Source organism: Acinonyx jubatus, chromosome A1 (assembly GCF_027475565.1).
Source record: "Acinonyx jubatus isolate Ajub_Pintada_27869175 chromosome A1, VMU_Ajub_asm_v1.0, whole genome shotgun sequence".
In the NCBI taxonomy this organism is placed as follows: Eukaryota; Metazoa; Chordata; class Mammalia; order Carnivora; family Felidae; genus Acinonyx; species Acinonyx jubatus.
In genome coordinates this window covers 103,938,368-103,966,232 of record NC_069380.1, presented here as the reverse complement: position 1 = coordinate 103,966,232, position 27,865 = coordinate 103,938,368, and the positions used below count along the sequence as shown (strand labels likewise).

Sequence of the window (27,865 nt, the reverse complement as noted above, 5' to 3'; positions counted from 1 at the left end):
TAGTATAAAACCATTTCTCACAACTGTACTCTAATTAGCTTGGCACCAAAAGAGAGCTCCACACTCCATCTCTGTGATGTTTTACTGCAGGGGGTATCAATAAATAAAGCAATCAGAGTTTTGCTAGCTTAAGAATACTGAGTTCCTTTATTTCAGGGAGAATTTTTTGAGTCTCTGGCTGTATATTATGACAAGAATGCAAACAAGCTGCAGTTTGGAGGGAATCTTATGCAACCGTGGACACAATAACTCATTCAGAGCAGTGTAATCGACCACTGAGAAAAGACGATGGAACGTCGTGGGAAGACTCGTGGGTCCTTTGGGTTGGGACGTGTGGGAGGTGAAGCAGTGCCTGCAAGTTTGAAACTTGTATTCTGGGGCATCTGGGTGGCTCAGTCAGTTAATCATCCGACTTTGGCTCAAGTCATGGTCTTGTGGTTCGCGACTTTGAGTTCCGCATCAGGCTCTCTGCTTTCAGCCCAGAGCCCACTTCAGATCTTCTGACTCCCTCTCCTTCTGCCCCTCCCCCACTCATTCTCTCTGTCTCTCTCAAAATAAATAAGTAAGCTTAAAAAAAAAAAAAAAAGGAACTTGTATGCTTACAGTGGCTGTGGGACAGTTATCCTAAGCAAGATAGCCCTTGGGTCCAGCTTTCCTCAGCTGCTAAATGAAAGAGGTTATAACTAGACCTAAAATGCTGATTCTATGCCTATCATATGCACACAAGAAAAGTATCACCACCATCTTCCCATGCTTGGGTGAGCCTTCCAGAGCACATACCACCTTCATCAGGATAACTGGAAGGAGCACATAGCCCTTCAAGAACTCCACTCTTCCAGAGTAGAATGGTTACACCAGCATTTCAGGAAGAAAATTAGAAGGTGATTTTCAACTGAAGGATGAGAGCAATTTCTTGAGGGTTCTTGGACGTATTTCAGGGGGCTGAAGTATTGCCTTACAGACTGCTTCTCTCAAAGAAAGAAGAAATGGGGGTAACTCTACTATTTGCCTCGAGACTTCACCTCCACAGGCAGAGGTCAACTGTTGAAATCTGAGGAGTGAAGGCTCTGAAGCATGGCAGGAGGTGGTGAGCCGTCATTCCCTGCTGCAAGAACTTCTACCCAAATCTAACATGTATGCTTGCCACCCTCTGGGGGGCAGAAGAGACGATCCAGTAGGACTGAAGTACAGTTACAATTTCCATACACAGTCCTGCCTCTCACATTGAAAACATCCAATATCCGGAAGTATTTTCCACAATCCATTTGAGTATCAAAATAGTTCAGTGTTGCCTGTAAACCAATCATACGGAATTATAGTGTTATTCTAAAATGCTTGAGTTTTCTTCTTACTGATAAATGATGAAAAGAAAAATGCAATTCTACAAGCATGTTTTCATAAACACAAAGAAAACTAATCCAAATCCATCATGATTTGAGTAATGGTTCAATTCAAACTTAGTGGCTGGTAACAGCACTAGCTATGTTCCCTTCAAAGGCTACTATTTATAAAATGAAAATAAATTCAATGGATTTCAAGCAGAAGCATATTCTGTGAAGACCTAAATAAAGACTCATTTCAGGGAGTAATTAGAAATCATGGTGCTTTCATCTGTACTTTGAATGGAAATTTTCTCATGATGCTTTGCTAAATGAGTTTTTGCCATTAAGATTTTGCCATAAAATAACTAAGTACCTACACTCCAGCATCTTTACCCTTTCAAATGCTGGTCATATTGAAGCGTAATGTAATTTGAAAATTATTTCTGTTGTTAGCAATTGTCATTTGTGTTAGCTTCTCCAATTCTCTGACCCATCTCTTAATCCTCTCCAGAAACCACTCATCCACCATAGTCCATTCCTCGATTAGCTTGGCCCTATCCCCAAATGATCCTCCATAAAATACACAGTCAGCAAAATCTTAGTATAAATAATTCATAGACAAAATTTCACTTAAAATATTACACTAATAGATGACAAACATATAAAAGAATGAGGTCTAAAGGATGGCCAGGAGTTCATAGTTACCATGAATGTAAGACATAAAGCAATTTGAATAACTGCATTGTCCTTCTTTTCTCTCAATTTCCTTGTGCCTGTATCCTTACATATGTAAAATGGGTTTAATAATAGCACTCCCCTATCTTCTAGAGTTGTTGTAAGGATTAAATGAATTAAAATCATATAATCGAGCTTAAAATCATTCCTGGCACATAGAGGTATAGTCTATTATATAAGTACAAGCTATTATATAATCATAATATTACTTTTATCTTTTTTCTTCTGATGACACTAATGATCATAGCACATTTTCCCATGATAAAGTACATTATAATTTTTCATTTCAGCATAAATCCAGTAAATTCAAATGTAAGCAGAGTTTTAAAACCTACTACCTAAGCTCAAGTTGGAATGGAAACCTTAAAAAAATAGTGAGATCTATTCTGAATCATTAACGTATATGTCAGAGTTATTTTTTTAGCAAACTTTCACTCTATGCCAAGCAGCTTAAAGATGCTTTACATGTAACAGTTTATTTAATCCTCACAAATTAGGTATTATTATCCTGATTTTGCAGCTGAGACATAAGCTGGTTACGTGACCTGCCCAATATCACACAGGTAGAAGGTGATGAATGAAGGATTCAAATGGAGGCCAGTGGCCCCAGAGGTCATTTGTTTACACTCTATCGTGTTCTTGATATGGATGGAAAATTCCTCATCTCACTTCCTGAGGTAGCAGTTACCACTGTGCAGTAGTCAGTGCTAAGCAACTGCCTCTGTAACTTGGCAGAATTGCTCCAGTTCAGATCCTTTACAAGGAGCACAATTTTATTTAATGGACACACTTCTACAGAGTATATATCCTATCTCCCTAATTACATATGAACCTTCATAAGGAGGCTTGCATCCTCCAGAAAGTCAAGCATGGCTTAAGGCATGTGGGAGACCCTCCATATATATTGGGACATAGGTGATACATTCCCATCTGATTGTAAGCCTCACAGAATTCAGTTTGAATGAGGTGATTTTTCCACTTCTGGTTAAGGACTGGCTTCCCCTGACAGTACTTCTCCCCTATGCCATACATCTGGTCACTCTGTACTGAGTTCACCGAGCCAGGCTTTTTTTTTCATTCTTTTGAGAGTCATCTGCCTCTCTCTTGGTTTTAAAAGAAAGTTATCACTCAGCCCTTGATGTAAATATGGAACTCTCCAGACAAGGTTAACTTAAGAGCTGAAGTTGTCATACGTGGGGCTTCAAGACCTTCTTCTCAGGAGTCTTGGTATAGGTAACACAGGTCATATCATTCATCTAAGGGAAATATCCTCACAGGGATGCAAGGTGCTAAGCTGATATCTTTAAACTATGTCCAACGGAGACAGCTAAATCTAGACACGTAGCTTTCATCATATTCTACAACAGGGTGGTAGTTATGGTATGGAAGAAGAAGCCTAAAATTTCTACTCGATAGTACAAACTCTAATTCTGCCAGTTCCCAAATTCTATACACTTGGGTAATTGACTAATGTTTCTGAGCCTCAGTTTTCTCAGATGTGAAATGAGGATAGGTGTGCTAACCCTCCCCATATGCTCTCCGTGAGTGCCTTCTTGCGCTTTATTTAACTCCTGGGAACACTTCAACAGCTGAGTATGCCTTTTAAAAGGCATACTGTGTAAGGCGCTAATGAGGAGTCAGGATCATCATTCTCGAAAGCTTGTTCTTTCTTCCCTTCCTCCCTGACTTTTTCCTCTTTTGAAACATTAGCCAGTAGACAGGACTTTCGGAAACTTCACAGGGGAGTGGAGCATTGAAAATGTCCATCTGAAAGCACGTACCCAAATAACTGGTGATTAAGACCTATTAACTGAATCTCTCCTCCATCGAAATCCTGCCATTTGTAGCAACGTGGATGGAACTGGAGGGTATTGTGCCAAGTGAAATAAGTCAGGCAGAGAAGGACAGATATCATATGTTTTCATGCATATATGGAATTTGAGAAACTTAACAGAAGACCATGGAGGGAAGGAAGGGGAAAAAAATAATTACAGACAGAGGAAGGCAAACCATAACAGACCCTTAAATACAGAGAACAAACTGAGGGTTGATGGAGGCGGGAGCAGGGGAGAGGGAAAAATAGATGATGGGCATTGAGGAGGGCACTTGTTGGGATGAGCACTGGGTGTTGTATGTAAGTGATGAATCATGGGAATCTACCCCCAATCCAAGAGCACACTGCATATACTGTATGTTAGCCAACTTGACAATAAACTATATATACACATATATATGTATGTATATATGTGTGTGTGTGTGTGTATATATATACACATATATGTATATTTATATACATATACATATGTATATACATATATATGTATATATGTGTATGTATACATATATATATATATATATATATATATATATATATATTTATAAGACCTGTTATCTGAAAACAACATGCAATGGATTTATGCATTGTCAGTGTCCTCAACCTCAAAGATAGGGTGGAATTGAATGCAAAGTGGTGAAGTAGGTAGAGGGGAGGAGGCTGTGAATTTAGAAGTCAGCTCTGTGGGAGAATCTTAGGGAAGCATTGCTTCTCTCCACCCATCATTCTTTCAGATGTGAAACTCTAGGCCCAGACTCTTGTTCAGCCCCTGAACTGCCAAGGCTCTACTAGGGACAGTAGAAAATTCTCCTCCAATTCTGTTAGCAACACCCATTTATTTATTGAAATTTAGAAGATTTTGGATATAAAGCAAATTTTTCCTTCTCCTATGGATTCAGTTTTCTTATTTACTCTGGAAAAAGCCATTTCCTTCTGACTCACTGTAATTATAGGGTCACCTCAGCTTGCATTGGCCATTATGGTTAAATACTCTTGGTGGGGGGAAAAAAACCTCCACGAATATGAGATGTCTTGAAAATATTAAGTACTAATAACTGATTATGGAAAATGTAACCACCCAAGGCACTTATCTCATTTCCCCTCAGAGCATCACTTTCTTTGTGTCTTCATTTTATTTATTATTTTTTAATGTTTATTTTTGAGAGAGAGAGAGAGAGACAGTATAAGCAGGGGAGTGTCAGAGAGAGAGGGAGACACAGAATCTGAAGCAGGCTCCAGGCTCTGAGCTGTCAGCACAGAGACCGACGCGGGGCTCAAACTCACAAACCACAAGATCATGACCTGAGCCCAACTAAGTCGCTTAACCGATGAGCCACCCAGGCGCCCCTTCCCGTCTTCATTTTAGAACTCACTGTTTTACATTCTAAGTCAGGGGTCAGGAAACTTCCCATAAAGGGGCAGAGAGGAAGTATTTTCAGCTTTGTGGGCCAGGCAGTCTTAGTATTTACTACGAAATTTTGTTAGAGCAGGAAAGCAACCAGGGATAATGTGTAAACAAATGAATGTGTCTGTGTTCCAGTCAAACTTTATTTATGGACACTGAAATTTGGCTTTCATATAATTTTTCACGTGTCAAATTATATTATTTGTCATTTGATTTCTCCCCTAATCACTGATTTATTTTTGCTTAGTATTTGGGGGGAGGGGCAGAGGGAGAGAGAAAGAGAGAGAGAATCTTGAGCAGGTTCCATACTCAGCATGAAGCCCCACTTGGGGCTTGATCCCAGGACCCTGGGATCATGACCTGAGCAGAAAAAAAGAGTCGGATGCTTAACCAGCTGAGCCACACGGGTGCCCTTCCCACAATCATTTAAAAATGTAAGTGCATCCATAGCTCACAGGCCATTCAAAAACAGGTGCGCCAATTCTGACACCCAGGCCCGAGGTCCTCTGCCACTGTTTCAATTCACCTATGAGTCCTTTGAAGGCAACCGCCATATTTTCTTCAATATATGAAAATCAGATTTTGTAATATCAGCAATGAATATTAATGCCAAGAATCACAGGAATGTGCAAACCAGTACAAGAAGGGAGAAAGGAAGGAAGAACAGGAATGAACATAACTGCAATGTCACATCTTTAAGAAATGCTCAAATTGGCCTGTGCTCGTGTGAAAACATTTCTTGATGAGTTATTTGGAAGCATTACCTTTTACTTTCTACGTTTGGAATTCCGGTCACAGCTGAACATGGATTGCTCCGTGGCGCTTCAAGAGGCTGCTGGGGCCTTGCCGTGATTAGCATCAGAACTGAAAAGATGGGATACGAGCCATGATTGTTAATGGAAGCCACGGCTTCAGCCCATTATCATTCTGCATGACAGACAGGCAGAAAACAAATCCAAATAGAAAGAAAGAAATCTCAAGCGTGTTTATGCGTCTTGGTGTTGAAGAGCATTTTCAGAATAATTCAAATAAGGCTACATCTCTCCGAGTCGAGGAAAAATCTGTAGTTGAAAAGATTCTTTCAGAGTTGCAGGGTACTTCTGGATTTCAGTTAGCCGTGTGAACTCCGCTGGTAACTTGTGGTGTGAGTTTACCTGTTGTCCAGGGGGAGAAATGGGCTCTGTTCCAGTTGAGAAGGTTTCCCACTTGTTACTCTCCTGATCACCATGGATACAGTCTTTCTCAATGAGTAGCAAGATCAGTAGGAGAGCTAATGCAAGGCCCGAGACAAAGTCTTTTACTTTCAGATCTTCATACTTTTTAAAAAAATATCACACGACTGCAGCTAGAAATTCATACAGATGAGCGCCTCTGTGAAAGTCTCAAGACTTCTAAAACTTGAGCAACAGCAAAGACGGAAGGTCTAAACTATTTTCATTCCAACAGGAAAAATCTTAGAATTACCAGGTTGGAGTAAACGTTGGGTATCACGTAGCACTCCTCAACAGCTATCAGAACAATACTGAGGTCATTTCGGTTAGAAGAAAACCCCAAGTTCCCTACATACATACTAGATCTCCTGTCCCAATATATATGGTCACCCCCCCACACACACACCCACACACAGTAGATATTGTCCTTGTGCCTAATTCACATCCTGGAAGGCAGTTCACCTGCAACGCCTATTTTTCTGGAAACTCACTGATGATTTTACTAGCCCACAATATCAACAGCTGAGGAAAGAACTTTGAAAATTTTGCTGAGTTTGTAAGAACTGGGTGAGGTTCTTTTCTCCCTCTGCATTGGTGACTAACAAATTTTGCTATATAGGAAAAGCAAGCTATAAAGATGACTCAGAAAACTCCAATCAAAAAGTCTGGTCCCAGAACAGTCCCCTAGTCTAGAAATTGAAGTGAAAAGATAAACTTACTGTGCTTAATATTATTCAGGAGCAACCAGTTTTGAACCTGAAGCTTTTTGTCTGGCACAATACAAGCTCATTTTCTACCTTTCATAAAGCAAGCTCTTCTTTCATCTTTCCTAGGTCAACCACATCTATATTCTCTCTTCAAGTATACAGCTCCTCCCACAACATACATACCCTAAAATCTTGCTGGCTCCCTCTGAAAAAATGCGGGGGTCTCCCCCAAATCTGCTTCCTCTGAATATGTATTCTGATGATTCTCAGTTTTACCTACTAGAAAAAAATGTCTCCTGAAGTGGGTAGATTAGGGGCGCCTGGGTGGCTCATTCGGTTAAGTGTCCAACTTCAGCTCGGGTCATGATCTCACCTTTCATGGGTTTGAGCCCTGTATTGGGCTGTCTGGTGTCAGCACAGGGCCTGTTTCAGATCATCTGTCCCCTCTCTCTCTGCCACTCCCCTGCTCATGCACGCTTACTCCCTACCTTTCTCTCTCAAAAATAAATATTTAAAAAACTAAAGTAGATAGATTATATCATCCTTTGAATGTTATAATGTGAATATTTATTTATGTAGTGGAACTGTTGAATGTTTAACATGTCTGCATGTATACAGATTTTATATCTTAGATTGACATTTAGGGTCGGTATAGGAACTGAGTTTAACTTATTTGGGGTCCCAGAGTTGTTCCTAGACATTGTCTTCAGTGCTGACCCTTTGTATTGTCAATTCACATGCTGACTTGAGAAAGTGCTTTCTATATTTCCCTGCATCAAAATTTACCAACTTCATTAGCATTCTGTTCTCAACCAGCTGTCAATTAGGAAGGAGTTGTGATCAACACAGTGATGTTGATGGATATTCAGGCCTTAACATATGACTTTCTCTGGAATCCTGTACTTTAATTAGGATTATATTGAAGGGAATCAAAATGGCAGGAATGAGTGTGTATCACAGATGGAATTACAGGCAAAGAGGGAGGTATTTTTTGCCCCAAGAGCTTTCTCGAGATTCTCATATACAAGGAGACAGGTGCCTCATTCCCCACAAAGCTAGCCTAAATAGCCCAGCCCAGAGGAGCACTTAAGACACAGTCTTGATAGTAATGACTATATACACAGATTGTAAGTGAAAAATATTCATGCCCAATAGTATACATGGCAATATTTTTAAGGTTATGATTGTAAGGGGCCTCTTTGCATAATAATTATAAATAATGAAAAACCTCTAATCTCTGTTGAACTTATTTAAATAATGCTGTAATCATCTGAACTTCATCATATTGGCTATATGCTTCAGCTACCCATGGGCTTATGACCGTAATTAGTCAATTCATGAATTTCAACCCACTTATACTTCTAAATTTTTTAAAAAAAATTCTTGTATAAGTGGCTCAATCTTAAATAGGTCATTAGCTGCAATGAGAAAGGGAAAAAAAATATTCATTTGCCTTTCAAGGAGCTCGTATTTCAACCAGGCTTAATGTTTCTGGTGTGGTCTCTAATAAAGGCATACACAAATGTTTCTTGAATATATCTGGCAGCCAAAGACATGAGTGGCCAATGACCATATCAAGGAAAAGTAGTGAGAAAATTCACAAATCACTCTTCAGTATATATTCCTGTGATTAAAACAGGAAACAATTTTTAGGTTAAGCAAAACCATATGCCTTTATTATAGGTATAAATATTTGAGATAATTAACTGAATTTGTCACTGCTATTAAATTTCTATGAGTATTCAAAAATTTTAATGAAGGCAGAATATTTTTAAATAAACAAATGATTAGCAGGGAAAATAGATATATTTTTTAAATGTTTATCTACTTATTTTGAGAGAGAGATCTCACGAATGGTGAGATCATGGCCTGAGCCAAAGTCAAGAGTCAGACCTAACTAACCAACTGAGCCATCCAGGCGCCCCAAGAATAGATATGTAAATGGATTTTAAGTTATAAATGTGTTTATTTTTTCCTAGACACAAGTAATAACAAGAATTCTCTTTCTTTTTTTTTTTTTTTTTTGCCATGCATAAATATATATTTATTTAGGCAAGCTTTCAGGAAGAATTTTGAAATGCGTTTAGAAAAGGTGATATTGTGGCCATAAATACACTTCATAAATATATATCCAACATATCTAAAGGGGTTGGTTCCTCACATTTTTTAATTATATTCACTGACTTTTCTGATGAGAGAAACTCTTTCTGCCAGAATTCACTATTTATTGCTTAAAATGTCTCATTTATTCTCACAGATTCGTTTAGAAGTCATTTATTTTAGTAATTACTTTGTAGCCGAAGGTAGGGAACGTAAGTGTCTCTCTCTCTCTCTCATTTTCGCTCTCTCCTCCAGGTAAGGAGGCAAAATGATTTGCAGAGCAGAGAAGAAATTTTGAACCTCCTGCATGGCCATGCAATGTTGAAATCTATCGTGAAACATTGCTTTGTGTCTAATTCTTCAGATACTTGTATCCATTCACGCTTGGTTACTATTGGTTGGATGCATGTGGGGATCAACAAGCAGGCTAGTGGATATTTAAAAGAAAAAAGAAGGCAAACTTTAACATGGCCGCATTCATTTCTAGATCCCTTTCTACGCTGTGGGGAGTGGTGGTCCTCGTGTTGGGGACAGACACCAGAAACCATGGCACCCAGCCTCCTCCAAGACATGAGTAACAATAGGATAGGGGTATCCTATTTTGCTCACTTCTGGAGTAAAGGGACCCAGCTTCCTTCTTCTGGAGGAAAGGGACCCAGCCTCCTTCTTCTGGAGGAAAGGGACCCAGCCTCCTTCTTCTGGAGGAAAGGGACCCAGCCTCCTTCTTCTGGAGGAAAGGGACCCAGCCTCCTTCTTCTGGAGGAAAGGGACCCAGCCTCCTTCTTCTGGAGGAAAGGGACCCAGCCTCCTTCTTCTGGAGGAAAGGGACCGAGCCTCCTTCTTCTGGAGGAAAGGGACCCAGCCTCCTTCAGAGATATTATATCAGTATTTCTTCCAGAGCCCTGCCAACTAGTTTCTGCAATCACTCTGAATGTGCTAATAAAGTGGAGTGATTGAGTATGCCGGTAACCTCCAAAATCCACACATTTTCAGCAATAACAAATAAACTTTTAGAGTTCTGATGCTTGGGAAATTAAAAAAAAAAAAGCCCCTTTCCACGGAGTACTAATGATTTATACATTCATGCCAAGAAGGCAAAAATGACATTCTGAAAAAGATTACGTTATTTCTGAAGAGTCTAGTTTCCAACAGGATGGCCAGAAATTCCCTGTCACCTCAAGGCTGTGCGAGCCTAGCTCTCACCTTGATTTTGCTCTTTAAAAAGTTGCATGAGAGCAGGACAGTGTGGACCGTGTTCCCTTTCTCCTCCGTTGTGTAAAATCAGGTGAAGAAAACTTCAAAGCCTGAGGTGTTGGGGTGTGCGACAAAAGCGTGTCACCTTCTGACACCAGACATCCTGAGCTTAGTTTAGAATCCAAGGCTCACGGCTCTCAGGAAATTTTCCACGGCAACCAATTGGCTGTACATTTGCACGTGGTTGTGTTATTTGGAGTCTTATTCTCTTTCATCTCTTTGTGTCCACTTTGCACACACAAGACAGGAAGGCACAAGGTACTCTCATGCTTGAGCCCGGCCCTAGATTCTCAGAGGACCCTGAAGGCCTGAGGAGAGGCAGTGCTGAAGGGACCGCAGAGGGGCCGGGGAGGGGGGGAAGTGCACAGCTCCCGTTAGAAACACTTCTGGGGTGAGTGGGTGCAGTTGTACAAGTGTGAATGAGAAGTGGGAAGACTCTCACACCTCCTTTATGGATTTCACAGCCCTGCCATGGGGAAGCGACAAGATTATGCACAGGAGTCTCACCAAAGTTTTCTTCTAGGCTCATGGTATTCCAAGAACATATTTCACCTAAGTATCTTGAATAATGGGGAAAAGGTTGGAATGGAGAGCATTAATTGCTTTGTGTGAGTGTGTGATGTATACACCCCTGTGTAATCTTACAAAATGTCAAACATATATAGAGATATGAGTCAAAATGCTTTAAATTCAAATAAGAGAAATATAGTGTGTATATTCGTGTGTAAAGTCATATATTCACATATGTATATAATATGTAAATTAATTGTGTGCATATGTATATTAACATATAAATAGTTGCTCATTAATATGTAAATTTATATTCATATATGCATGCATCTATATCTATATATACATATATAAGTATGGTCTGATTATTCAAAGCATCTTATATTAACATTAATGGAGCCGTTCAGCCTCTCTCAGCAGTGTTTTTCCTTCCGTGACAAACCTAGAACTTCTTGACAAAAGGACAACCAGGAATTTGAAATCTCCTTACATACTCTAGGATCTTTAAATTAGACTCACAATCTGTATTCCAAAATATGCCTCATACAATCATGCCTCCACAGAGGCATGCATTAAGCAGGGGTCCTTTGTTCCCCAAGTATTTACACACAGACATACAGATACACACCCAACTGTGTGATACGCTCAAGTACCCATTGCACATGGGGAGTAAAAACACGTGCCTCTCTCAATCCCACCCCTGAACATCGTTCAACCTCGGAAGAAGAGGGAGAATAAAGAGGAAGTGGAAACCCTAGATCTATTTACCAGAGACACTTGAGATCAAATCTACAAGTAACACAGATTGCTTGAAAGTAACCAGATAAAAAAAGTTCCTGCTATTTGGCTGAGTAAGAAACGGAAGCATTCTATTCTGAGTTCAGAATTAAAAAATAAAGTTGCCTTTATTTTTCACACCTGAAGTTTATGACTGTAAGTTACATAACCAGCTGTGTGATTTTTAACTTCATTCACATCATAAGATTCAAAGCCGATATTCAGAAACTTTGGGAATACCAAATGGTACTCAAAATAGTGAGTTGTACGTCAGATAGGAGTTTTGCTGGGTTAATGCAAAGCAGATGGCATTAAAAGCTCTTCTGTCTTTAAAAGCAACTTCCAATATATATTTTAATTCGTGTGCTTTGTAACAGTTACAGTCTGACAGTTTCACAATGGGCTGGTCCTCATTGTTTATTTTCAACTAAATAAAAGGATTAGATGGTATGTTTTCTAGGCAAACCAAAACGACTCTGCAGAATCGCCCATGACAAATATGATTTTCTTGAGGATAAACCACAGAAGATATCAGCTATGAAATACAATTTTTAAAAAAAATCTGACGTTAGGATTAGGGCCATAAAACATAAATGCAGAAATTCCTTTGCAAGTTCTCTACATAAGCAATTAATTCAGATAGGCTGCAACTGAACTATTTCTGATCTCTCCTAGTCAGGTGAAAATAAACTTAAAACAATTTTTCCTTTCACAAAACAAAAATTGCCTTTGAACTTCATTAGTAACTTTTGTAAACAAAAGCAAAGTCATTTTCATTTCAGTAATAACCATTAGTTATCATTATTTTATCTGTCAAATCTTGACACAAAAATTAAAGAGAGAAGACTTTAATGAATTGAATAGATGGATTTTGACAGCATGGTTCACATTGTCTGAGGGAAAGCGTGGATCAAAACCAATTAAGAAGAGAGAATACCCACTGTCATAGGTGTGGAGACATGTTCCATTTCCAGGTAGTACTTGTGGCTGATGGGGCCATGACACGTCCTCCTGATGTCCTGAGACACAAAGAAAAAACAGTACCTCACCAGTGAAATTCTCAAAGACGTTCACTAATGCTAATGTCATCCCAAACACTTACATATTCTAAACAACTGGCCATAGTTGTTAATTTATACAAAACAAAGCATACTAAAACAATCTAATAAGTGTATATTTCTTTGACAAAATCACCAGAATTCTAGTCTTTTTTAAATTTTTTAATGTTATTTTAGAGAGAGGCAGACAGACAGACAGAGCACGAGTGGGGGGAGGGGCAGAGAGAGAGGGAGACACAGAATCTGAGCTGTCAACAGACAGCCCGAAAAGACGCTCGAACCCACGAACTGTGAGATCATGACCTGAGCCAAAGTCAGACATGTAACCAACTAAGCCACCTAGGTGCCCTTAGAATTCTAGATCTTAAGATAAATAAAGATTAATCTTGATTAATAAAGATTAATTAAGATTAATAAAGATTAATAAATACAAAGGCATGTATTTTGGAGTGGTCTATGTGAGGAATGACAATCAGAAATCTCCCAGAATTGAACTGAAAATCAGACACACAGAACACCTCAGTTGCCAGAGAAAAAACAATTTTTCTATGTTCTTCAACATAGCTACCCATGTCAAGAGCATGGGATTCCTTAAAGCAAAATTGAGCTACAGACCTTGTCCTATTTTATAAGGACTCTCTTCTCCCCCTGACTGCTCCATCAGGGGAAGACATTCCCAGCCTTCCAGATTTCCTGCCAGGATTGACTTTGATACAGTCCTTGCTTCTATTATGCATAATGATTATGTTCTCTCAAAATAAACGTGACAACCATCACATTCCCAGAGGTACCTATCCCTCATTAATGGAAAAATAGTGTAGCATCTGAAGGATTGGATATAAGGGTGATATATTCTTACTCAGGTAAGATTGTGTTTTCTTCTTCATTCTTGTATATGGGAATCACAAGCTCTTACCACGATTTCAATTAAAAAAAAAATGACATCAATCTTTCGTGTAAACCATAATTTTTTAAATGTTTTAAATTTTTTTTTAACATTTATTTATTTTTGAAGGACATAGAGACAGCAGTAGTGGGGGAGAGGCAGAGAGAGAGGGAGACACAGAATCCGAAGCAGGATCCGGTCTCTGAGCTATCAGCACAGAGCCTAACGCGGGGCTCAAACCCACGAACCATGAGATCATGACCGAGCCAAGTCAGACGCTTAACCGACTGAGCCACCCAGGCTACCGTAGACCATAATTTTTTATTATGCCACCCTTCATTCTCAATCATATATCATCCTGGATCTTATCAGTGGTTTCAGTGACTTTCCTTGTACCTGTCTCTTCCCTCTGGTTTGGGGGAAGGTCCACAACAGAGAAAAGCATTCTGCACTGTCCCTGGCTACAGATTTTCCATCTAAACCTGTGGCACATTGACCCTGCATCCTGGGTACAGAGCAGCCTTCTTGAAATCCCTCCTCACTCTTGTCCCAAAGGTTCCTTTTCCCTCTCTTCTGTGTTGGATTTCTTGTTTCCTGTGTTCCATGTTTTTTTCCTGCTCCCTCAGTTTGGGTGTGTCGCATTTTCTGGAAAATGATGTCCGTCACATTTGATAACATCTGTACTTTCCTCTTATTTGATTGATATTTTGGCTCTGTACTAAATTCTACCTAGGAAATAATATTCTTGTTGAGTTTCGAAGGAATTCTCCACTTTTCTAGCTTACAGAGTTGATAAGGTATTTAACATTTTGTATATGATTTGTTTTTCCATATGGACGCCTTGAGAATCTTTCCTGTGCCCAGTTCTGAAATTTCACAGTGACGTGCCTTACGTAGACCTACTTTCGTTCATTGTTTGGGCCTTCTAGGACCCCTCTTAATCTGGGCATTCGTGACCTTTAGTCCTGAAGAAATGCCTTCAATTTTTATGATTTCCTATCTTCTATATTTTCTGTTTTTGTTCATTTTTTTAAAAATACAAGTTATTTATTTTCTTCCAAGTTTTTGTTTTAATTCAAGTTAGTTAACATATAACATAGTATTTGGTTTCAGGAGTAGAACTGAACAACTCATCACGTACACATCCAACACCCTCCCAAGTGCCCTCCCTAATGCCTATCACCCATTTATGCCATCTGCCACCCACCTCCCCTCCATCAACCCTCTGTTTGTTCTCTATCTTTAAGAGTCTTTTATGGTCTGCTTCCTTCTCTGTTTTTATCTTATTTTGTTTTTCCTTCCCTTCCCCTATGTTCATCTGTTTTGCTTCTTAAATGCCACATATGAGTGAAATCATACGGTATTTGTCTTTCTCTGGCCAATTTATTTTGCTTAGCATAGTAACACTCTAGTTCCATCCATGTTGTTTCAAATGGCACATTCTTGTTCCTTTTAAACTTCTTTTATATGTATTAGATTTTCTGGACTGTTTTCTAAGTTTCTTATCGCTTCTCACCTATTTTTTGTCATTTTTGCTCTACTTTCTGACTATTTCTCTAACTTTATTTTCAACGTCTCATGGAGTTTTTCAATTTTTAATCTCCAAAAAAAATCTTTTGGGATGCCTGGGTGGCTCAGTTGGTTGCGTGTTAGATTCTTGATTTCAGCTCAGGTCATAATTCTCTCAGGCTGCTCAGACTCCCCAAAGGAGAATCTTCCTTTGTCCTCTCTGTGTGATGGAAGCCTAGCCCGGCAACCAATCACTCTGCATCTGATATGCATATACATTCGCCTGAATCTTGTTTGCAGGCTGGATGGTGTATCCTTCCTTTGGAGACTGGTGCTCTAAACTCTCATTACTGCCCCCTCCCGGACCTCGCCATCTTGCAATCCATTTGCAACTTGCCGCTTTACAGTGTTAAACGTAAGGAGTGTGTTTCCACCTCATTGGCCACATCTAGTCATTGACTCATTTGTTGTTCGGGTATGAAGGAAGGACGCATACGATGATTTCTACATACAGATGGGAAAACTATGTCTTGGTGGTGACACTGGCTCTTCTGACCAGTACGCTGCCCTATTTACCTGGGAACCCTGATAATCATCTTATTTCTCAGCGTGTAACCCTCTTTCAAGTTCTAGTGTAGAGCCAGCAAACTGCAACTAAGCCAGTGTTTGTGAAGAGTTAAGCACATAAAGCTATGGCAAATGTTTAATGTGACTACGGTCTAAGCTTGCACTTTCTCTTAGTGCTGTAGATGGACAATAGCCTTCTTTTCCTTAGGGAAATTAGCTGAGGGAAACAGTATGAAATGTAAGTGCAGGTGACAGTCATAAGAAATTCTCAAATATTTCTTCTCCTTCAGTCATCTATGGACTAATTTTTCACACCAAATACTCCTTTCCTTATGGCTTCCCCTTGGTCTCCATATTTTTATTTATGATGGTTTTTCTCTTCTATTTGGCATTTTCTATTAGTGTCTTTTCTTTCCCTTTCTTCTGCTTCTCCGACCCCTTTTCTACAACAGTTTCTCTTCCCTGTTTACAGAGTCAGCTCATGATCAGTGACATCTTCTAGCCAACAGAGTTCTACAATTATCAATAAATCAACTGATAAATGATTATCTGAATAGAGTGTGTGTGTGTGTGTGTGTGTGTGTATGTGTGTGTGTGTGTGATGGAAGAATGTATAAACCCAGGAAATAAGACATGAGAGGTGTAAGAAGCCATATTCATGAATATTCTATGAATTCTCTATTCCTATTCTATGAATATTCTAGTTAGGTTAAATGTATATAAAATGTAACATAAAAACGTGGAAGATGTATCTCTGATTAAATTTCCTCCAGCTGGTGCTTTGCCCTGACACTGACATTGCTGGGATGATTAGCTTTCCACAACACCCAAGTTCACAGGGTCAGGGGTTGTGCACTTGTCCAGATGAACAGAAAGTCATTCTGATCCTGCTAATATCATTAACAAAAAATAACATGCTGGCAAAATTTGGGTTTGAGCTTCTGTCCTTTATCTGCCAAATTTCCATTTTAAATGTAATCAGAACACACTTTTCATATGGAAAGCGTCTCTGTAATAGCTGACATTTATTGAGCACTCACTACCAGTCATTCAATGTATAAAGAACACGCATTATCATATTTCATCCCTTCAGATCTCTGTGAGGCACTTGTGATTACTCTGCCTGCTTTACAAGTGGGAAAACTGGGTCTTCGATTAATAATGTGCTCACGGTCACATAGCTGGAAACATGTAAAATCTAGTCTTCATAGTTCCATTGTCCACGCTGTTAACCATGATGCCTTAGCGTCTCTAATATTGAGTAGGATAGCCTGTAAACAATCCATTAGAAACTCAGGGTGATCATTTTCTGTTTTTCTCTATGTCATTTTATTTATTTTTATTTTTTTTAAATGTTTATTCATTTTTTGAGAAGGAGAGAGACATACTGCGAGCAGGGGAGGGGCAGAGAGAGGGAGACACAGAATCCGAAGCAGGCTCCAGGCTCTGAGGTGCCAGCACAGAGCCCGACACAGGGCTTAAGCTAGGTTAACAGCGAGATCATGACCTGAGCCGAAGCTGGAGGCTTAACTGACTGAGCCACCCAGGCTCCCCTGCTCCATGTTATTTTATTAAGAAAACATGGTAGATGATAATAAATAAAGAAGTCATCCAGTCCTACGAATCATGATGTATTCTTCATACTTCAAACCGGACTAAGCATTTGAATCGCTGTCTCTGTTACAAAGGTATTGGTAATTTATTGTTGCGGAATAGGAAAAGCATTCCTGTGTTTCTTCTCCTCTACTAAACTCTTCTGACGCCAGCTGTGTGAGTTATGTGACACGAATTGGCTAGAGTTAGCACAGTCCCCACAGGTTAAGAGCTCCACGTTACCAGACTGCCCCCACTTCAGATGCTAATCACAAGTAGTGGGTCCACAGGTTACTCTCAACTACTGTCTGACTCCCCTATATAACCAAGAGCTTCCCGTGACACGATAATGATTTTGAAAGACCGGAAGTTCTGACTTGGTATAAAAGCCTGGCCCTGCTGATTCGAAGCTCAGCAATTCAAATATGAAACTTAATCCGAACTGCGGTTTTATCATCTGTAAGTGGATCCTAACACTGCAGGTTTGTGGTGAAGATAAAGTGGAATAGGGCATATAAAAGTACTCAGCAAATGACTGGCACTCGACAGACGTAGGTTTGCCTTTTTCTTTTGCATAATTGGGAGAGACTGAGACCCCAAGACAGAGAAGAAATGTTCTATGCTCCCAACTTCCTTAAAATACCTGGCCTGCTCAAAATTATAGGACTAGGAAGAGATGTCTTGTCTGTAAAAGCTATGTCTAGAATAACCAAGGTATATCTATATAAGAAGAAAATTTCTCTGAACTTCTGGAAAGTTTACAGACAATGCTGTTACAATTAGCCGTTCTCCATGTATTCTACTATTTTCTAATGGTCTTTAAGAGAGGGTGTTTTCTCCCCAAAATGTTTGTCAATACTTCAAGGAATATTCTTTGGGTTCTTTTGTGTTCTCTACTGTTACTAGTAGTTTCCAGCTAATGTCCATTTTTATAAAAAACGGGGGTGTATAGCCTGACATACAAATGGGTTGTTAGAATGTATTAATTTACACGTGAATCCTACTAACATTAATCCTACTAACATTATACAAATGTGATTGCATTACTTATACTTTTAATTGCCCCTATTGAAAAGAAAAAAAAATCCACAAGAACTAAAGTATCCATTAAGGTCACAGTGGCCATGGCACTCACAACCCCTGGTATAGTTCTGGGTACTCTCCACCCTTGCTTGTACAAGAAATCGCAGCTTTTTGGAATTCAGTGATTTCCCAGTCTTGAGAGCTACAAAACAGACTTCTAGGCTGGTGGAGAACAGGCACCCTTTCCCTGAATGCTTGACATCTCAACTCAAAAAAGTAACCTAATAGCCGTTAAACAGCCACTTCTTTCCCATCGCAACATTTTTATCTAAAGATAGTATAACAAGCACATAGTAAAAGGTACTCAGGATGGGAGAACCTGACCTACAGAATCAATACTTAATGGTAAGAGCATGAAAGGAACATTGCCAAGACAAAAAAGCCCAGCAAACCCAAAGGTTTTCTAATTAATGGTCTTAAAGTCTAAAAGTAAGTAATTAAATGGGCAGTGGACTATGTGGAAACAGAAACACCAGGGCAGGAAGGGTTCATGGTCACATTGTGGCTGTGGTGATTCCGGACAGTCCCAGGAGGAGTCTGCTACTTCTCAGGTAAAGGACTTTGTCATGAGATGTTTTCTTTTGAGGAGACTATGAGCCCCAGTTGTGTCCAGGTAAAAATAATCCACATTTAGTCGCTTTCTGCTTTGATTTTCATTCACCTCCCAATTACAGATGTGCATTCCAACACTGGGAAAGAGGCATCCAAGATAGTAAGATCTGACATCCACCAAGACACTATAATACTCGTGAACATTTACACAACTAATCATGTTGCTTTAATATAAGTTGAGGCTGTTAGGTATTCAGGGGGGAATCGGCAAATCCATAATTGTACTGAGAGAATTGAATATAAATGTCTTAGAAACTGTTTAAGATGGTAAGGTCATAGAGGATTTGAGGTTTATCATAACAAGACTGGATGTTTAAGCCAAGAAATCGAGAATATACATTACTTTCAGAAACCTATTAGAACTTCACAAAAATTGACATAGTTAGACCAGAATAATCTTCAGTAATCAAAAAGCAGAAATTAGACCACATTCTTGTGCTACGAAGCAATAATTTTATAAAATACCTAGAGGCAAAGCCTATGAAAATTGAAATTTAAAAAATACTTCTCTTGGGGCACCTGGATGGCTCAGTCATTTGAGCTTCTGACTCTTGATTTTGGCTCAGGTCATGATCCCAGGGTCGTGAGATTGAGCCCCATGTCAGGCTCCACACTGGGCATGGGGCCTGCTCAAGATTCTCTCCCTCTCTCTCTCTCTCTCTCTCTGCCCCTCTCCCTTACTCTCTCTCTCTCTCTCTCTCTCAATTAAAAAAAAAAATGTTCTCAATAATGCAAGTTAAGGAAAGAAACTAAAACTGAAGAGGATATTTTCCTCAAAATAAACTGAGATGTTTTAGTCTGAAAGTTTTAGACTGAAAGAGCAAAGCCCAGAAGCAAGCACATGGGTTTTTGAGCCGATGGGGGAAGAATGCGTAACTCCAAATGGCTACCCATTTGGAAAAGGAAAGAAAGCTGTAGTTCCTTCTGACACTGTGTGCAAAAATTAAGTTTGTCTGGATCACAAAGCTATTTTTTAAACCACAATAACATTAAAAGGAAATTTAGGAGACATTTGTTGTAATATTATAAAGAGGGTGGCCTTCTTTAGAAAGCTACATATTTGCAAAGTCATGAAGAAAAAGATTTGCTTATATAAAAATGTAAAACAACACTTTTATAAGTATGAAAAACAACAGTCTGGGAGAAACTATGATTTCCAGTATACAACAGACATGGGAACGTATTCAGGATATTTAGAGTACCTATGAATAAATAATTACTTGTGGTGAGAGACTGCATATACAGACAGAAAGGTTAGACCCTAAATAAAAATAGAACTCTGCAGCAAACAGCCCAGGAAGTCACTTACCCTGGTAGCACTTGGTGCAAAACAGCCAAGACTTGATTATTTATTAACTGACAGCTCTCTAATTTAAAAAAAATTTTTTAATGTTTATTCATTTTTGAGAGACAGAGACAGAGTAGGAGAGGGGCAGAGAGAGAGGGAGACACAGAATCTGAAGCAGGTCCCAGGCTCTGAGCTGTCAGCACAGAGCCCAAAGTGGGGCTCAAACCCATGAACCGAGAGATCATGACGTGAGCCCAACTCGGATGCTTAACCGACTGAGCCATCTAGGTGCACTTAAGCTTCCCTAGTTTTAACCCTGCTCACACCCTTGGACAATAGGAAAAAGCCAAATATGTACCCCCAAGCAATCATATAAGATGCCCTACTTCTGATTAGCCCACCTGCAGCTTCCCCATGCCAACAACCTCCAATCAGGACTTATCCTATGCCTTCCCTCTTCCCCTGCAAGGATTTCCCTCTTCTTTCCCTGCCTTCGGGTCTCTGCTGAACGCAAGTGATGGCGGCTGGCTCCCTTGCTGTAGCAAATTCTGAATACATAGTCTCTGCTTGTTCTCATTTGGGGCGGGGGAGGGTCTTCATTTATTTCCACAATGGGAACTCACCCTATTCATTAACTTTCTACCTATGTGAATTTAGAGAAAAAAACATTATAAAGGCATATTCTTGATTATACACTGATTGAGGATGGGGGGAGGTGGTCTCAGAGATCAAGGGGTTTTCACTTTTTCTTACACATATCTGTATGATTTCAAGAAGGCCCAGTCCTGCGTTTGGGTGGCTCAGGTGGTTAAGCCTGTGACTCTTGATTTCACCTTAGGTCATGATCTCAATGTTCGTGAGATCCAACCCCACACTGGGCTCCACGCTGAGCAGGGAGCCTGCAAGAGATTCTCTTTCTCCCTCTCTCTCTGCCTCTCCCCAACTCATGCACTTGCTCACTCACTCTCTCTAAATAATTAATTAATTAATTAATTAATTAAAAAATAAAGAAGTTCCAGACCTTTCTGTTGTGTTCTGGTGATAACAAAGCTACGGTTCTATTGTCCCTCCAGTGGATCCTATCAGGAGTAGAATAAAAGTAAACCTGACCCAAAACTACAGTTTAGGTCACGTGGCAAGGTCCCAGAGCTTATCTCTCTCTGTGGCCCAGGGGCACAGCAAGTCCACAGGACAGCATTTAAAGGGCTCAGCACACGCACTTTGCCATTTCACAAGTCTCTAAAGCAAGCAATGAATTCCGATACTCAGTGGCTCAGTGGGTTAAGCGACTGACTTCAGCTCCAGTCATGATCTCACAGTCCGTGGGTTCAAGCCCCGCATCGGGCTCTGTGTTGCCAGCTCAGAGCCTGGAGCGAGCCCGCTTTGGATTCTGTGTCTCCCTCTCTCTCTCTGCCCCTCCCCCACTCATGCTCTGTCTCTCTCTGTCTCTCAAAACTGAATAAACTTAAAAACAAACAAACAAACAAAAACAACCAACGCAGGAAGGGCTGATCACAATAGAGCCAGGGAGACCTGTATTTAACCTGTTTGACGTTTTTGTTGGGGTGGGTGAGATGTTTGAGATGTTTGAGATGTTTTCAGAATTTGCCAGAAAGGGAGCAGCCAGAATCAAGTGAACTAAAAACATCTGGACAGGAGAGTCCTGAAGTCCTGAATGACTTTCCCCCAAAATACAGTGACAAAGGACAGGAAGCAGAGTCAGGCCCACAGGAGAGAGGGGCATCCTGTCTGGGAAGCCTGATGCTTCTGAAACCATTTCATTTGAGGAACACAGCTCCTAAAGGGCACACTGAGCACACGGCCAGTGAGGTGGTTTCGTTAGCAGAGTCTTCAAGTCATTGGTATCCGCTAGCATTTCCAGAGGTCTCCGGCAGACGCGGCGACTTTTGTTTACTGACAAAAAAAGAGATGCCAAAACAGGGATGCAGCGTTGTGTCCGCATTTGAAATATTCAGTCCTGGCCGTGTACCTTTGTGACTACCTGAATAACTCGAGGCGGAGCTAACGTTTGTGAGTGAAGCCTAGGCACCACACAGAAGAGAGAACCAAAGGTTGGTTCTTAAAGATGAAGGTCCATCCAACGAAGATGGGCAGTACGTGTGATCAGAAGTTATTTCTTTCCCACATTTTGCTCTAAGTAGGGTGTATTTTCTTACTTTTAAGGATGAATTAACCTTCATTGACTGATCAACATTGACATTTTGGTCTGATTTGTGTTTATTTCCTTTTACAGTGTCTATACATTCTTCTGTCCATTACCCACCATGATATCAGCTGATAGGCTGCCATTTTCCAAATACCGTCCCTGCCCCAGTGTCACTTTCCTAAGCAACCCAAGGCAATTGGAATATTCTGTCTTACTAGCCCTCCAAACTTATACTTTAAAAAAAATTATTCAAGGGGCACCTGGGTGGCTCAGTCGGTGAAGCGTCCGACTTCGGCTCAGGTCATGATCTCACGGTCCGTGAGTTCGAGCCCCGCGTCGGGCTCTGTGCTGACAGCTCAGAGCCTGGAGCCTGCTTCAGATTCTGTGCCTCTCTCTCTCTCTCTCTCTCTCTCTCTCTCTCTCTCTGCCCCTTCCCCCTCTTGTTATCTCTCTCTCTCAAAAATAATAAATAAATGGTATTTTTTAAAAAAATATTTAAATATCAGCTAAAATCGAAGTTGTCTCAGCCTCTATTCCAGCCTAATGTCTTCAAGCAGATTTTTCTCCATCCAGATCATTTATTCTGAGAAGCAAAAATGTTAGAGAACATATTCTAATTCCAAAAACATTATCACAGATGTCAGTGACAAAGTTACTAGGAAATAACTATAAATTCTTGGAAGGCAAACTTGAAGCAATTTGTCTCCTGTAGAATCTCGATGAGTTGCAGTTTGTAATTTATGAAGATGTTTTCCAGCACCAGGACATTGTAGTTTAGTGAATAATAACCCAGTAGCAAAAACTATTGAAAAACAGATTACAAAATAGTGCAGAAAAGTACTTTTAGGACCTTTACAAGTAAAGGTGACTTGGAGACGTTATGGAAACATTCCATGAAGCCCAGGCAGATTGGTTCTTCTCTTCTTAATGTACTTCCAAAAATACAAATGTTTAACAAATCAATTACAACAATTTAGAAGTCTAGGCTCCTGATTCCTATATATAACTAAAGACTACAGCTGAAAGGCAAAGTTTCCTTGGAGTTACTTCTAACAAAGTGTATGGATGGAGTTTAGGATATGTTTTTTTGGTGTTGTTTGTTTGTTTGTTGTTTACCTAAAAGATGTTTCTGACTTCCATTAATCCACATTAGTTAGTAGTCAAAGAACAACTTCTCTGAGATAAACATTAGCACCAATTGTAAAATATGTTCCTCCTTCTTTCCCCCAGACAAGACCCAAATTTACTGCTGTGATAATTCTATGTCAGGGGCTTTTCCATATCTTGTGTTTCCTGGAGAGGACAAGGCCTTCTCCCTGAGAGCAGATCTGAGGACTGTGGGATCATATTACTTATCAATTGTGTTTATATCATCCACCTAAATATTCTCCAAATAGAGGAGAAATGTTAACTCCTGAGCATCAAAGTAATCATCATTTTAAGTCTTTTATGAAACAATAAGTTCCTTTAGATTCTAAATCCCTATTTCCTCTCAAACACGTGACAAGTTTCTATCATGGAAAGAGGAGTGTTATGGGGTTAATTGCATACCCCCAAATTTTATTTGTTGAAAGTCTAACCCCTGATAGCTCAGAATGTGGCTGTATCTGGAAATGAGGTCTTTAAAGAGGTGATTACGTTAGAGGTCCCTGGGTGGCTCAGTCAGTTAAGTGTCCAACTCTTGGTTTCAGTTTAGGTGTGATCTCATGATTCGTCAGTTTGAGCCATACATCGGGCTCTGCGCTGACAGCATAGAGCCAGCTTGGGATTCTCTCTCTCCCTCTCTCTCTGCCCCTCCCCACTCTCTCTTTCACACCCATGTGCACATGCACTCTCAATCTCACTCTCAATCTCTCTCTCAAAATAAATAAATAAACATTTTTAAAAACAAAAATAAAGAGGTGATTAGGTTAATCTGAGGCTATCGGCATGGGCTCTAATCCAATACAACCAACGTCCTTATAAGAAGATATTAGGACAAGGACATGCTATCCAGGAAAGCCTGTGTGAACACATAGGAGAAGACAGCCACTTGCAAACCAAAGAGAGAGGCTTCGGAAGAAAACACCCTCGCTGACATCTTGATCTCGAACTTCCAACCTCTAGAATTAGAAGAAAACAAATTTCTGCTGTTTAAGCCACCCAGTCAGTGGTACTTTGTTACAGCAGCCCTGGGTGACTAATACAGACGCCAAGCCCTAGATTCATGGCCCACAAGTGCGCTTTCCTTGGGGAGTGACTTAAACCCTCAAGATATCAGGATATGTATCCCCAAAGTGGACATAGTGCTTTCATCAAAACCTCCTAACAGTTTTATGGTTTTAAATTCTGTCTCTACGTGGCTAAGTCTTCATGTCTATGTCCTGCCTTTTCCCTAATTCTATACCTGCTGCCATCTGCCCTCTCACATCTCCACCAGTGAGTCTAACGGGCATCTCAGATTTCAAATCACCAAAGCAGAACTCCTGGTATTCTCCACAAAAACAGAATTCTCCATAGTGGAAATTCTAACATTCTGCTTGTTCAGGTCAAAATCTTAAGAGTCATGCCTCACTCCTCGTTTTCTGATGCCCCACATAAAATTCATCACCAAACCCTATCATCTCTACCTTCAAAACACATCCAAATTCATGAATTGAGAGAAAGATCAATGGAATTGACTAGAAAGTCCAGGAATTGATCTACTTTCAAACAAAAACATCAAGAACAAAATCGAAAGACAAGTGTCAAACTGCAAGATAATGTTTGCAACATAGATCTCAGAAAAAAAAAAAGGCTATCATCTCTAATATACAATAAATGTTTTAAATGTTGATTTATTTTTAGAGAGAGAGGCAGGGATAGGGGCAGAGAGAGAGGGAGAGACAGAATTCCAAGCAGGCTCCACGCTGTCACCATAGAGCCTGACGTGGGTCTCGAACTCATGAACCATGAGATCGTAACATGAGCAGAAATCAAGAGCTGGACGCTTATTGACTGAGCCACCGAGGCCCCCCTACGGTAAGTTTTTTTAATTGACAGAAAATATTCTATAGAAAAATCAGCAAAAGATGAACAGATGATTCACAAAGTGGATCTAAAAATGTCTGTTAAAACCATATGAAAAGATGTTCCATTTAGCAATAAGTGGAGTACAAATTAAAACTACACTGAGATACTATTTCTCATTCAACAGACTGGCAAAAATTCAAGAGCTTGACGATACAGTCTCTTGGTAAGGCCTTGCGGAAACAGGCACTCTCATACATTGCTGCTGGGAACATAAAATGATATCACCCCAATGGAGGACAAGTAACAAAATTACAAACGGATCTGCTGTTGACCCAGCAGGTCTCACTTCTGGGGATGTATCCTGAAGATACACATTCATCAATACAAAATATGCACAGAGTTACTTGTTTTCAGCTTTACTTATAATTGTAAAACGCTGGTAACTTCCTAAATGTTCAAGTAGGAGATTAATCAGATAAACTATTGTGCTACACCCGGTGGGAGTCTATTCAACTGTGATTTCCAGGAGATATTAGCAAGTGGAAAAAAAGCAAAGTACAAAAGACCGTATTTAAAATGCCAAAATTTTCATAACAAAGAAGAGAAAATAAGAAAATATGCACCTGTTTTCTTATCCTTACCCCCCCCCCCCCAAAAATCAAACAAACAAAACACACAGGAATAATAAAAACCCAGAAAATAATGAAGCTGGTGGTCCATAACACAGGGATGGTAGAAGGGAGACAGGAGGGGGCGACATTTCTCGGAGTATATCAGTTTGCATGGTTTTGGGTTTCGAAAGCATCTTAATATCCTACCTAGTTGAAAATGGAATTAAATCAATATGGACAGAAAAATAAAATTGACACTGGAAGCAAATTGAAACAAATGAATCTAACTGTTGGGCAAATGAATACACAGAAGGAAGGAAGGAAGGAGGAAGGGAGGGAGGAGGAAGAGAAGGAGGTTAAGGCCTTATCTCTGTGGCCTCATCACATACTACTCACTCACTCAGCTCCAGATACTGGGACCGTCCTGCTGTTCCTTAAACATGCCAAGCAGCTCCCACATGTGGGTTTACACACGTTTACATATCTTCTCATTTACTTTAGGATTCTGGTCACAGGTCACCCTAATTGAGCGAGCTTGCCTGCCTACCACACTCCTTTTTCCTCTTTCGACCTACTGTTGTTTTCTCTAGCACTTTCTGAAAGATACTTATATACCTATGTAAAATATAGGTGGTGTGTGTGCGTGCGTGAGTGTGCGTGGGTGCATGTGTGTGTGTGTGTGTGTGTGTGTGTATAAAAACCGGGCACATAGGTAGTGCTCAATGACTATTTGGCGAAAGAATGGATGGTATTGTTGGGCCACGTGAATGAGCGCAGATCTGAAGGCCCAGACGCTGAACAAATGTTCTCATTCTTCACACACCATTCTTTGCTTTGGGGATTTCCATTTTAAAGCCTAGAACCTAAAAACTAGTCAAGAAATTCAGCTAAAATAGCAGGAGGAGATGTGTTCTGCCTCTAGCTCTTTGTGACTAATCAACTCAGCTTCAAGGGCCCCAAGGAGCTATTTTTCTCTCTACTCTAGCAATTCCATTTAAAATGGTAATCCCAGGTCTCATTTTGTATTTTCTCCCGTACAAGGATGTGAAGGTCACCCATTTAGAAAACTCTTCAGTTGATGTGAAATGCATTTAGAAGCAGCAACTAAGGCAATATAAAAGTGAAGATGAATTGAAGTTATTTATATTCAGTAAAAATGTGCCGGAGGAGTAAGGTAAGAAAAATGTGGTCTCTCCGGCAGAAATGCCTTATACATGGTTACAAAATACCCATGGGCCACCAACCACCGAACTACAGTTACAAACCTCGCTTCTTTCCAGAAGCAGCCGGGGCGGGCAGCAGGCAGGATAATGAGGATGTGCCTGGGGCACTTCCAAATCAGAGGCATCAAAGAGGTTGAGAAAAACCTTGAAATGATTATAGATATTGATGGCACTGAAGTACTCACCTTTGGAAAAATAAGAAGTCAACTGGTTTGTTATGCTTATTTCCCAGTTTAGTCTTATTTTCCATTTGAATTCTAGAATAAAAAAGCATCTTAATCTTTTCTGGGTTTCAGGTTCTCAAGATGGTCATTCCACGCTTTTCTAGACACCCATTCAGGTCTCTTGCAAAAGTAAACTCCATCTTTCATTGGTCTAAACCTTACCTTTCCCAGTCGTGTCTTCTCCTCTGACCCAATAGA

The 27,865-nt window shown here is 40.0% G+C and overlaps 1 long non-coding RNA gene across 1 annotated transcript; it reads right to left on the bottom strand.

Moving 5' to 3' along the window:
- LOC128315084 (uncharacterized) lies at positions 1-27,832 on the bottom strand. Its single transcript, XR_008297484.1, has 5 exons — positions 27,629-27,832; positions 12,797-12,874; positions 6,451-6,566; positions 6,061-6,160; positions 1-1,292 (listed from the first exon to the last, which is right to left on the bottom strand). It is a non-coding gene; the product is annotated as an uncharacterized LOC128315084 (long non-coding RNA).
- Between the last annotated feature and the right edge of the window lie 33 nt (positions 27,833-27,865).